This window comes from Scyliorhinus canicula, chromosome 1 (genome assembly GCF_902713615.1).
Source record: "Scyliorhinus canicula chromosome 1, sScyCan1.1, whole genome shotgun sequence".
Taxonomy (NCBI): domain Eukaryota; kingdom Metazoa; phylum Chordata; class Chondrichthyes; order Carcharhiniformes; family Scyliorhinidae; genus Scyliorhinus; species Scyliorhinus canicula.
This window is the reverse complement of record NC_052146.1, coordinates 51,335,298-51,349,356: the sequence shown is the minus strand read 5'-3', so window position 1 is coordinate 51,349,356 and position 14,059 is coordinate 51,335,298. Positions and strand designations below refer to the sequence as shown.

General features: G+C 46.4%; 1 non-coding gene across 1 annotated transcript; it reads right to left on the bottom strand.

Annotated features, from left to right (window-relative positions):
• Positions 1–12,554: 12,554 nt before the first annotated feature.
• Positions 12,555–12,626, bottom strand: trnag-ucc. The gene has a single exon. It is a non-coding gene; the product is annotated as a tRNA-Gly (tRNA).
• Positions 12,627–14,059: the final 1,433 nt, after the last annotated feature.

Below are 14,059 nucleotides of genomic sequence, written 5' to 3'. Positions count from 1 at the left end.
AGAGAGAAATGACAAACTGCGAGTGCCGGTGGGTTGGGGGGGGGGGGGGGGGGGGGGGGTTGGGAAGAGAGAGAGAGAGAGATGACTAACTGCCAGTGCCGGTGGGTTGGGGGGGGGGGGGGGGTTGGGAAGAGAGAGAGAGAGAGAGATGACTAACTGCGAGTGCCGGTGGGTTGGGGGGGTTGTGGGGGGGGGGGGTGATAAGGGCAAGGATTACATGTTGTCCTCCCCAACACCAACCCACCTGTACTCGCAGTTTGTCATCTCTCTCTCTCTCTCTTCCCACCCCCCCCCACAACCCACCGGCACTCGCAGTTTGTCATCTTTCTCTCTCTCTCTCCCCCCCCCCCCCCCCCCCCAACCCACCGGCACTCGCAGTTTGTCATTTCTCTCTCTCTCTCCCCCCTCCCCCCCCCCCCACCCAACACACCGGCACTCGAAGTTAGTCATTTCTCTCTCTCTCTCTCCCCCCCCCCCCCCCCCCCCCCCCCCAACCCACCGGCACTCGAAGTTAGTCATTTCTCTCTCTCTTCCCAACCCCCCCCCGCCAACCCACCGGCACTCGCATTTAGTCATTTCTCTCTCTCCCCGGCCTGTCACCCACCTCCACGCTGAACGGCGTCAACCATCAGCAATGGTTGACGCCGTTAAATACCAACCTTGATTTTCGCCGATGTGACCCGTGGCGACGTCGGCGGGACTTCGGCCCATCCGGGCCGGAGAATAACGAAAGCTCATAAAACCGTGGCATCCCGCCGGCGCCAGCCATTCGCCGTGGCGGGCGGCGGGATTTGCAGAACGCCGACTTATGGCGGGTGGGAGAATTCAGGAAGTGGCGGGAGCGGGATTCTTGGCGGCCCCGGGCGATTCTCCGAACCTGCGTGGGGTCAGAGAATTTTGCCCAAGGCATGCAAAAAAGGTAATATTACAATAATCATGGGGGACTTCAATATGTAGGTGGACTGGGAAAATCCGGTTGGTAGTAGATCCCAAGAAATTGAATTTGTAGAATGTCTACAAGGTGGTGCTTTGAAGCAGCTTGTGACAGAGCCTATTATGGAACAGGCAATTCTGGATTTGATGATGTGTAATGAGGCAGACTTGATTAAGGAACTTAAGGTGAAGGAACCCTTAAGGAACAGTGACCACAATATGATAGAATTTACCCTGCAGTTTGAGATGGAGAAGCTGCAATCAGATGTAACGGTATTACAATTAAATAAAGGTAACTACAAAGACATGTGGGAGGAGCTGGCCAGAGTTGATTGGAAAAGGAGCCTAGCAGGGAAGACAGTGGGACAGCAATGGCCGGAGTTTTTGGGGGTTATTAGGGAGGCACAACAGAAATTCATCCCAAGGAGAAGGAAACATGCCAAGGGGAGGACAAGCCATCCATGGCTGAACTGGATGTCAAGGACATCATAAAGACTAAAGAAAAAGCGTACAAAATGGCGAGGATTAGTGGGAAACCAGAGGATTGGGAAGCCTTTAAAAGCGAGCAGAGGACAACTAAAAAAGCAATAAGGCGGAGAAGATGAAGTATGAGTGCAGGCTAGCTAGTAATATAAAGGAAGATAGGAAGATATTTTTTCATATATAAAAGGTAAGAGAGAGGCAAAAGTAGACATTGGACTATGTCTACCTTTTTAAAATGTGGCTGGAGAAGTAATAATAGGAAAAAAAGAAATGGTAGACGAACTGAATAGTTACTTTGCATCAGTCTTCACGGTGGAAGACAGCAGTGCGATGCCAGAGCTCCAGGAGAATCAGGGGACACAGGTGAGTGTAGTGACCATTACTAAGGAGAAGGTTCTGAGGAAACTGAAAGGTCTGAAGGTGGATAAGTCACCTGGGCCGGATGGACTACACCCCAGGGTTCTAAAAGAGATAGCTCAGGAGATTGTGAAGGCAATAGTGATGATCTTTCAGGAATCACTGGAGGCAGGAAGGGTCCCAGTGGATGGAAGGTGGCTAATGTAACACCACTGTTTAAGAAGGGAGGGAGACAGAAGATGGGAAATTATGGGCCGGTTAGCCTGACTTTGGTCATTGGTAAGATTTTAGAGTCTGTTATTAAAGGTGAGATCGCAAAGTACTTGGAAGTGCATGGTAAAATGGGACTGCGTCAGCACAGCTTTGTCAAAGGGAGGTCATGTCTGACAAATCTGTTAGTGTTCTTTGAGGAGGTAACAAGCAAGTTAGACAAGGAGAAACAGTGGACATGATTTATTTAGATTTCCAGAAGGCCTTTAATAAGGTACCGCATGTTAAATAAGTTAAAAGCCCATGGTGTTAAGGTGAAGATCCTGGGATGGATACGGGATTTGCTTAATGGCAGAAGGCAGAGAGAGGGGATAAGGGGGTCTTTCTCAGGATAGCAGCCGGTGACTGGCGGTGTGCCTCAGGGGTCTGTGCTGGATCTGCAAGAAGGTACTGAAGGCACTGTTGCTAAGTTTGCAGATGATACAAAGATCTGTAGAGGGACAGGTAGTATTGAGGAAGCAAGGGGGCTGCAGAAGGACTTGGACAAGCTAGCAGAGAGGGCAATGAAGTGGCAAATGAAATACAATGTGGAAAAGTGTGAGGTTATGCACTTTGGAAGGAGGAATTTAGGCACAGACTATTTTCTAAATGGGGAAATGCTTCGGAAATCAGAAGCACAAAGGGACTTGCGAGTCCTTGTTCACGATTCTCTGAAGGTTAATGTGCAGGTTCTATCGGCAGTTAGGAAGGCAAATGCAATGTTAGTATTCACGTCAAGAGGGCTAGAATATAAGACCAGGGATGTACTTCTGAGGCTGTATAAGGCTCTGGTCAAACCCCATTTGGAGTATTGTGAGCAGTTTTGGACCCCGTATCTAAGGAAGGATGTTCTGGCCTTGAAAAGGCTTCAGAGGAGGTTCACAAGAATGATCCCTGGAATGAAGAACTTGTCGTATTAAAAATGTTTGAGGATTCTGGGTCTGTACTCGTTGGAGTTTAGAAGAATGAGAGGAGATCTTATTGAAACTTACAGGATACTGCGAGGCCTGGATAGAGTGGACGTGGAGAGGATGTTTCCACTTGTAGAAAAAATTAGAACCAGAGGACACCATCTCAGCCTAAAAGGATGATCCTTTAAAACAGAGATGAGGAGGAATTTATTCAGCCAGAGGGTGGTGAATCTTTGGGACTGTTTGCTACAGAAGATTGTGGAGGCCAATTCACTGAGTGTCTTTAATACAGAGATAGATAGGTTCTTGATTAATAAGGGGATCAGGGTTTATGGGGAGAAGGCAGGAGAATGGGGATGAGAAAATATCAGCCATGATGGAATGGTGGAACAGACTTGATAGGCCGAATGGCCTAATTATGGTCCTATGTCTTATGGTCTTATGGTGCCGGGGACCGGCGTTCTGGTACTACACTGCTCAATTTTAGGGCAGAGGAACGTAATGGGTGCCTTCTCCAAAATGCCATTCAGATATGGAATCTGCCATTGGATTCAACTGCTCTGCACAAACACCAGCAGCAGAACTTTAGTTCAATGGGCGGGAATTGGAACGCTTTTCGATCAAATCTGGAGGCAGCAGTTTCCTCTCCTCTGTTTGTCCATGTGTGGTATTGACCCTTTAGCCCAGCCCATCAAGAAAGATGCTGGCATTACAGGGGTGAAAACTGTGGGCACTGGAGGCATTCAGGTCAAAACGCCCCTGCGCATGGATCCATCTTCTGCTTGGGTCTGCTGTTGCTTTGCAGACTGATTAGTTAAAACTGGTCTCAGGAGCTAAAGATAACGGTGGCAAGAGTAAGGCCAGGTTTTTGGGGAAATGGGCCAACCCATCCTTTGCCCCTTTCATGGTCAGGTTAAAGAGCTGGGGATAATAATAATCTTTATTGGTGTCACAAGTAGGCTTACATTAAAACTGCATTAAGTTTCTGTGAAAATCCCTGAGTTGCCACACTCCGGCGCCTGTTCGGATACACTAAGGGAGAATTCAGAATGTTCAATTCACCTAACAAGCACGTCTTTCGGGACTTATGGGAGGAAACCGGAACGCCCTGAGGGAACCCACGCAAACACAAGGAGAACGTGCAGACTCCACACAGACAGTGACTCAAGTGGGAATTGAACCTGGGTCCCTGGCACTGTGAAGACCATAAGACCATAAGACATAGGAGCAGAATTAGACCATTTGGCCCATCGAGTCTGCTCCACCATTCAATCATGGCTGATATTTTCTCATCCCCATTCTCCTGCCTCCTCCCCATAACCCAACTGAAGAAGTTGTGCCAAACACTGTGCTACAGTGCCGCCCTATGATATGATTTGGAAGGGCTGGGAGGAAAAAATAGCAAAATCAAATTGAACCTGGGCAGGTAGGAACAACATTCCTTCTCCAACTTGAGTAATAATCTGTTTATCAGGTTCGTTGTGTTGTTGCGCGTGGTGCAGATCTGGCCCGTATAAAGTCTTCTAAGCTGCAATGGTCACTTGAGCCATTTTGCACTTTAACTGGAGACCAAAGATGGACTTTACCCAGAAGGACATCATGTACAAATCACAAGAAAAGGGGGCAGAAATGTACTGACTGTTACCCTGATCCTCATGTCCACCATTATGTGCAGCTGCTCTTGACATGCAAGCACCATGGGTGGAATTGCTCATTGGCCAGTGGAGTGATCTTCCAGTCCCGCTGATATCAATGCTGTTTTGCTTTGTTTGCCAGCTGGGAACCAACAGGAAGGGCTGGAAAATGTAGCCTACATGACTATGTGTTCAGATTCTATCTGTCTCCAGTGTTGTGAAGGATGGATCGCGCCGTGTTGCTACATTCAATTGGACTGTGCTGTGCCATCTATCACTTGTGGAAAAGGTTGTCCAGAGAAACACCTTTGACCGTGATCCATCAGGCTGTGATGTGTTTGAGGCCCTGTGTCTATGATGTACCATCTCGGCCCATCACGTCAGATGTTTCCCTGAACAGACTGTCAGAGTTGTTTGGTAAAATTCTTCATTGCCAGAATCTTAACCAACCACCAAGATGGAGCTCGGTTGACGTTGAGAAGATCGCTCCCCGTGAGGTCATTCATGTACATACAGAGTCTCAGCATCTCCGCATATTGCCCTTGAGGTGGCTGTGCTGGAGAAGAGACCATTGTTCATCCCTTCTGGAATACTTGGAAGGGGAAGAGACCATTCTGCTTCCTTTGCAAGGTATACTTGTATTTCATCCCTCGCAGCTCCAAAATGTCTGACTTAGTGGAACACACTCTATTCCCAGGGACACAATTAGAGATAAGCATTAACTGATGTAACTGAGCCATCAACTTAGTGAAAGATATCCTATGGTCTGCCCAAAACTGTTGGATAGAGGACAGTGTCTTCCAGTGGACAGAGCTGTCCATGTCTGAATTTTGTGGACTGGCACATTCCAAGGTCCAGGACTATGCATTGAGGAATGTACTAAAGTTTAGAGCCTCCACCGCAAAGGCTGATTGGGGAAAGGCCACAATCTAAGGCCCTCACACCACAGACACTAAGTGGCTGGAACCCATGTAAAACCCCTGGGTCATAGATATCAGACATCGGTTGAAAATGAAATGGAAATTGAAAATCTCTGAACTGCAATTTTAAGCACTTTAGACTGTTGTGTACTGCACAAAGAAAATAACCTGTATTGCATAATGTTATATTTAAACTGTTCCATTTGTACTTTTGCAAAGCTCATGAATTTAATGGGGCAGCACGGTAGCATAGTGGTTAGCACAGTTGCTTCCCAGTTTGATTCCCGGCTTGGGTCACTGTCTGTGCAGAGTCTGCACCATCTCCCCATGTCTGCATGGGTTTCCTCCAGGTGCTCCGGTTTCCTCCCACAGTCCAAAGATGTGCGGGTTAGGTGGATTGACCATGCTAAATTGCCCTTAGAGTGCAAAACAAAAGGTTAAGTGGGGGCCGCTGCGTTACGGGGATAGGGTGGGGACGTGGGCTTGAGAAGGGTTCACTTTGTAAGGACCGGTGCAGACTCAATGGGCCGAATGGTCTTCTTTTGCACTGTAAATTTTATGATTCTATGTTTTGAGAAAAATTCCTTCTATTTATTTCGGAAAGCATATTAAACTAACAAGTGGCCTCTCTCTAATTTGCTTTTCTACAACTATCTTTTTCTTTGTTCATTCGATGTGAGCATCCCTGGATAGGCCAGTGTTTACTTGAGAAGGTGGTGGTGAGCTGCCTTCTTGAACCGCTGCAGGCCATGTGGTGCAGGTATACCCACAGAACTGTTAGGGAGAAAGTTGCAGAAATTTGATCCAGCAACAGTAAAGGACTATTGATATAAATTCTCTTTCGTTCGAGATGGCTAATACCTGGTATTTATGTGGTTTAGATGTTACTTGCCATTCATCAACCCAAGCCTAAATATTGTCCCAGTCTTGCTGTATGGAGTCACAGACTGCTTCTGTGTCTGAGAGAGCTGCCTACCGTTATAAGCAGTACAATCATTAGTGCACATTCCCACTTCTGACCTTATGCTGGAAGGAAGTTAATTGACAAAGCAGCCAAAGACAATTGGATCACAGAACTGCTGCAGTGATGTGCTGCGGCTGAGATGATTGGCTTCCAACAACTGGTGGGTGAACGTAGAAGGCTCACAAACACAAAGTATTATAAATATCAGTCACATTGGAAGGTAGCAGTGATTAATTTTATTAACTGACTATGGCGATAGAAAAACGAGACCAGGTGGTATTGTCACTGGAATAGTAAACCAGAGACCCAGAGTAATGCTCTGGGGACCAAGGTTCAAATCCCCATCACTGCAGATAGTGAAATTTGAATTCAAACAAAATCTGGAATTAAAAGTCTAATGATGACCATGAAACCATTGTCGACTGTCGTCAAAACCCATCTGGTTCACGAATGTCCTTTCGGGAAGGAAATCTGCTGTCTTTACCTAGTCTGGCCTACATGTGACTCCAGACCCGCAGCAATGTGGTCGACTCTTAACTGCCCCCTCAAGGGCAATTAGCCCATGAGTGCAATTAGGGATGGGCAATAAATGTTGGCATAGCCTCCGACACCCACATCCCATTAATGAATAAAAAAATCAGTTGACCTCTGCCTTCCTGTAGATATGAAAACCCACCACCTGGAGATTCCCCTCCAGGTCACTCACCACCCTGACTTGGAAATATATCGCCATTCCTTCATTGTCGCTGGGGCAACATCCTGGAACTCCCTCCCCAATAGCACAGTGGGTTTACCTACACCTCAGGGACTGCAGCAGTGCAAAAAGGCAACTCGCCACCGCCTTCTGAAGGGCAAATACTCATGGGCAATAAATGCTGGCCTAACCAGCGATGCCCACGTCCTCCCCATGTGTGCGTGTGTTTCCTCCGGGTGCTCCGGTTTCCTCCCACAGTCCAAAGATGTGCAGGTTAGGTGGATTGGCCATGATAAATTGCCCGTAGTGTCCTAAAAAAGTAAGGTGGGGGGGGGGGGGGGGGTTGTTGGGTTACGGGTATAGGGTGGATACATGGGTTTGAGTAGGGTGATCATTGCTCGGCACAACATCGGGGGCTGAAGGGCCTGTTCTGTGCTGTACTGTTCTATGTTCTATGTTCTATGTTGGCAGTGCCAGCCTGGCACCCTGACAGTCACCTGGGCATCTTGGTACTGCCAGGCTGGCACACAGATGGCAGTGCCAGGATGCCACCCTGCCCAGAGGACATGCAGCTGGGGGTCCCAATACCCCTGGGAGACCCCCATGAGTACCTTTCTGTTTGGGGAGACTAGTGCTGAATGGCACTCGCCCGCGGTCTATAAGGCGACGTAGTCAGATCCCATGCCTTGGTTAGATCTCGGGAACGCATATTAGAGTGAGACTAGCTGTCTCACTCTAAGATGCAGATTGGCCAGAAAGTGATCCCCCTCACAATGAGCGGGATTCACAATCGACGTTTTGCGAGATCACGTTAGACCCCGTGAGGTGTGACGAGCTGCGAGAGCCGAGGGCCCAGGGATCCTCCCATAGTGGGCAAGGCTTGGGGAGCGGTCGGGGGTCACGTTGGGCGCCACGGCGATCGGGATGCCATTTAAAATGTCGTCCTGATCTCTCGCTATGCTGAGGAGTTCCGGCCAGCAGAGCTCCTCGATGTAGAAAATGGGCTATGTCTGGCCTTGGCTGTGTGTTACCCACTGATGCCCTGTATTGAACTCGAGTACCGTTTTATAGCCATGTGTTTGTTAGCACTGCAAGTTCCGGGAAACACACGGCTAAATGTGTTCCCTGTGGGACTTTGTTCCCATTTAGTTGAATCGTGCCCTTTATCTCAGAGAATGTGACAAAGAACGTTGCTACATTTCCAAATGGATATTTGTCCCTCCACAAAGAAACTGACTGTGAATCAGTGATTTTTAAACAGAGAGCAATACCCATATGATATTTTGATAGCCTGAAAATATTTTATTGACAATTTACAACAATCTTTCTGTTTACACTACAACACCTCCCACAGTTGTTGCTGTGGCAATGTCCTTTTCTCAATCAGTAGCTTAAAACTAGCCTTGAAAATGAAGTAAGCAGATAAACTCGAGAATGAAATCCTCAGTGTATGGGATACAATGCCAGCCAGGTTCATTAGCACCCAACCATTGAACAGGAAATCATTTCATATGTAACTTCAACAAAAGAGAGGAGGTAAGAGGCAAATCATACTCTAAACCATCATAAACCATTTTTAGCTGCTGCCGGTAATGGTGCATTCTTATCAAAAGAGCTCTTTTAAATATTAGTGCATCTGTAGTGTTGGCTCACAGTGAACATTTCCACTTGAGATGTGGCTATTTCTGATGCCTGTGGAAAGCAAGTCAGTATAATAGCAGCATTAAAGCTGGATTTGCTCTGTAACTGCCACATTGTACTTACACTAAGTGGCATTTGTATGGAATTACTGGGGGGACTGCAATCTCCTTAGTGTCTGAATTAAAGCAATTAACTCAATCAGTGTTCTCTAAGTATCAAACACTGTGAGATCTCAACACTGTACGTGAACATTGAAATAATAAGACATTTTAATAAAATTAACTTTTCACTCACATCGCACACAAACACAAATTCACTCATTGCCTATGACACCTTACACGTCCATAGTTAGGAGAGGATAGAGAGTAAAGAACCTCCCCCTTAATAATGTGCAAACAAAAAGGCAGTTTGTTAAGCATTGCCTTGGGTCCTTGATGAATGTAAAATTATCGCTTGGAATTAAGCCCCAAACAGCCACTAAGTTGGCCTTCTGAGCCTCTTCTCTTTCCTCAGCAGCCTGCTCCTTTCCTCATTCCCCTGCAAATGTCACTGTAACTGATGAACATTTGAATATTTTAGTTGGTGTTTGGCTGTCGTAGGAATATATATTTTTGAGTAAGAAACAGGAGTGCGACAGAAAAGAATGTATTCTCTAGTTTGGGTGTGTGTTGCCTTCTTTGTATTTCAGTAAATAAACAAGCACAATATTTTCTCACTACGAGCGAATCTACCCAGCCATCATGGGTTATCAGCTGGCTCTCTCAGGGGCTATTGACAAATAGCACATCTGATGGCTTTGAAGCATTTTTAGGGGGGAAAAAACAAACAGGATTTCAGTGACTGTCCCTTTAAGGTTGCTACGGGAAAAAATGACTTGAAGCATTCTTGGTTATAAGGCATCCCTGTCCTATTGCAATGACAATTAACAAATTGCCCTCTCTACAATCTCAGGGTTCAAGACTCCCTATTTGGCAACAGAAGGTTTCCGCTGAAGGGGACACGCAGTCCTCGGTTGATGTTGCATGACAACAACAATCTGTGCAATTATGCAATACTACAAAAATGCACCGTGCATTCCACCCACGCGTTACCTGTTTCACTTCAACACTCAGCACAATTTGACATTCCCTCCTTCAGAGTTTAAAACATGAGAAGTACAAAGGACATTTCTTTCAGAGAATATACCCACTGCTACATGGGCTATCTACAGCATTTTACACATTGCCAACAGATTTCCCTCAGGTCTTTTAAGAGTTATAGCTGACATTGTCAATTGGAAGAAGCAAGTCAATGGAAATAACACCGACTGCTGCACCATATTGAAAGTAAATAGTTGCTCAGATGAAATGATGCTTTTCCAGTTCATGTAGTGCTTTCAAGGGTGAATCAGTTCAAAAGATTTGTTTTCACCCCGACAGTTCTACATGAATTAAAATGAAATGGGGAGGTGCGCTATGAAGAGAGCTCTGTTGATGTTCATTTGAATTCAAATGATGGAGACCCATTGATCATATTAAATATTGGATATATTAAATATTAAATATTGGAACAACCCAAATTGATTATTCTGTATTAAATCCTTAGTTTTCAAGCTTTCAACATGACTCTCAATTCGCATACCGTCGCAACCGGTCCACATCAGACGTCATTTCCCTGGCCCTACACTCATCCCTAGAGCATCTCGAAAACAAGGACTCCTACATCAGACTCCTATTTATTGACTACAGCTCCGCCTTCAACACCATAATCCCAGCCAAGCTCATATCAAAGCTCCAAAACCTAGGACTTGGCTCTCCACTCTGCAACTGGATCCTTGACTTTCTGACCAACAGACCACAGTCAGTAAGAATGAACACCAACACCTCCTCCACAATAGTCCTCAATGCCGGTGCCCCGCAAGGCTGTGTACTTAGCCCCCTACTCTACTCCCTGTACACACACGACTGCATGGCAAAACTGGGTTCCAACTCCATCTACAAGTTTGCTGACGATACGACCATAGTGGGCCGGATCTCGAATAACGACGAGTCCGAATACAGGAGGGAGATAGAGAACCTAGTGGAGTGGTGCAGCGACAACAATCTCTCCCTTAATGCCAGCAAAACTAAAGAGCTGGTCATCGACTTCAGGAAGCAAAGTACTGTGCACACCCCTGTCAGCATCAACGGAGCCGAGGTAGAGATGGTGAGCAGTTTCAAATTCCTAGGGGTGCACATCACCAAAAATCTATCCTGGTCCACTCATGTCGACGCTATCACCAAGAAAGCACAACAGCGCCTTTACTTCCTCAGGAAACTAAGGAAATTCGGCATGTCCACATTAACCCTTACCAACTTTTACAGATGCACTATAGAGAGCATCCTATCGGGCTGCATCACAACCTGGTATGGCAACTGCTCGGCCCAGGACGGCAAGGAACTTCAGAGAGTCGTGAATACCGCCCAGTCCATCACACGAACCTGCCTCCCATCCATTGATTCCATCTACACCTCCCGCTGCCGGGGGAAAGCAGGCAGCATTATCAAGGATCCCTCCCACCCGGCTTACTCACTTTTCCAACTTCTTCCATCGGGCAGGAGATTCAGAAGTCTGAGAACACGGACGAACAGACTCAAAAACAGCTTCTTCCCCACTGTCACCAAACTCCTAAATGACCCTCTTATGGACTGACCTCATTAACACTACACCCGTGTCTGCTTCATCCGATGCCAATGCTTATGTAGTACATTGTATATATTGTGTTGCCCTATTATGTATTCTCATGTATTTTCTTGAATTCTGTTTAATTCCCTTTTCTTCCCATGTACTGAATGATCTGTTGAGCTGCTTGCAGAAACATACTTTTCACTGTACCTCGGTACACGTGACAATAAACAAATCCAATCCAGACTGTCTTTGCTAATACGGGTGATAAAATTGATGTTGCATCAAGAGACAAGGGGCTGGATTCACCGTTTTTGAGACTAAGTGCGGAGGAACTGTGGCATTTTACGTCAAAAAAATAGGCGCAGACCCCTCACCAATCCTGTGACCGGTGAGGGGCTAGCAGCCGCGGCGAGTAAAACTCACGGCTCCCACGGTAAAAACAACCGGAGAATAGCCGGGTCCACGGCCGCGCATGCGCATGGCGATGACCAGCAGCAGTCGTGCTGGAAAACATGCCGCCAGCCATCTGCGGACCCGACCTGCCAGATAATGTCCCGTGGCCACCCCCCACCAGTCCCCCAGCCTTCGCGGAGCCCCCCCCCCCCCAAGCTGGACGCAGTCCACAGCCGCCGTGCCGGGTTCCCGATCGCTGAGACCACACATCAACCGCGCAGTCGGGAACTCGGCCCATCGGGGGCGGAGCATCGGGAGAGGGCCTTCGCTAATGCCGTCCCAATAGCGTGCGCCGCCCGACTCGATGACGCCATTTTGGAGGGGCCAGAGGATACAAACCCTGCATCAAACAGGCGTCACCCCGATTTTGGCGTCAGAAGGGATTCTCTGCCCAATTGCCGATTATGAAATCGTCGTCGGGGAATGGTGAATCCTCCCCAAGCTATTTGCTTACTTAGTCCTGAATTTAAAAACCTTTCACACCCCAATTTCCACTTGCTTCCCGCAAACAAACTGGAACAAAAAAAAAGAAAGCAAAAATTGAAGGAGGAAATGGCTGATTTTCAAAATGTTTACATTTTGTTGAAGTCTTCAATGACTTGTTCATGCATCATTCCATAACGTGTTTCTCTTCCTCAGGAAATGGCGCAGAAATTTCCAATTTGTTATTGCGATGGCCGGGAATTGAACCCGGGTCAACTGCTTGGAAGGCAGCTATGCTCACCACTATACCACCATCGCTCACTGTACCATTCCATAACTTGACCGTACGTCAGAAAGGGAGGATTTCACTTCAGGTTATTCCCAAAGTTAAGTTTAGCAATGGTGAAAATGTAGTAAGTAAATAGTAGTGGTCACGTGAGAATGTGATGATGTGGCTACATGAGTAGTCAGATGGCGTGAGTGTTATCACCAGGAGTATTGTATGTTGAGCTCATGGGGGGAGGTCTCAGGAGCAACTCACGTCATTCAATTTTTGGACAGCTGATGTTTGATTTTCTTTGAAATGAAAGGCAGTCCATTGTTCGCTTCAGCTCTGTCTGCTAACATTTGATTCCAATGTATCTGGCCCAGATCCTTTCTTGCCCCCATTGAGGTTGGCTTTATTCCAGTTTATTATTCTTACTCTCGATTGTTCCTTGTTCCCTTCCACAGTCATCCTAAAGCTTATGATACAGTGATCAATCTCCCCTCAATGATGCCTTACTGACACGATCCACTTGGTCCACCTCATTCCCAATAACCAGGCCCATCAGTGCCTCCTTTTTGGTTGGACTGGAAACATACTGCATTAGAAAATTATCCAGGAACACACTCTACGAATTCTTGCCCCTATCTGCCCTTTTTTGCCTCTGGAATCTCAGTCTATATTTGGATAATTAAAGTCCTCCATTTTATTTCTCTGTAATTTCCTTGTAAATTTGTTCCTCTACACCTTTCTACTAGTTTGTGCCTACAGATTAAGCTCAGCAATGTAATTGAACCTATTTTATGTCTTAACTTTTGCCAAATAGGTTATGTTCTTGACCCCCTCTGTGACATCCTCTCTCGCTGGCCCTCATTATTCTCCTTAATCAATACTACCCCCTCTCCTTCTTTCCTATCTTTCCTGACACCTTGTATTCAGGATTTAATACCCAGTCCTGCCCTTCTTTGAGCCAGGTCTCTGTTATCACCACAAGGTTCACCAATCTTATTTACCACGTTCCACACAGTCACACACAGTCACACATATGCTCAGTAACCCTGATTTAGACTTTATTACTTTCCCTCTTACACTGAACCAATCTAATTCCTCATTACTTCCTTCTCTGGTACCAACTGTCTCTCCTGATGTTCTTTGCACCTTAGTATTCTTCTCCGGTATTACCCGTTGCTTCCCACATCCTGCCAAATTAGTTTAAACCCTCCGCAATAGCAGTAATGTGAGAATGGATTTCTAAAAAATATTTGCAGGGACTATTGTGTTATTCTGTAAAGAAGGTTGTGGTCCATGTGTGTGTATAAATGATTTAATTAAGATGGGGAATGATTAATGGAGGCCATTTGTCTGGAAGAGTTGAAGGAAAAGGAGTAAGGGTGCTAGTTGCCTGCAGTTTTAATGAGATTCTCCTGGTCAAGTGGTTTAAAAGTAAATAGGTTAGTTTTCCAAATTTACATTAAGAGATACATAG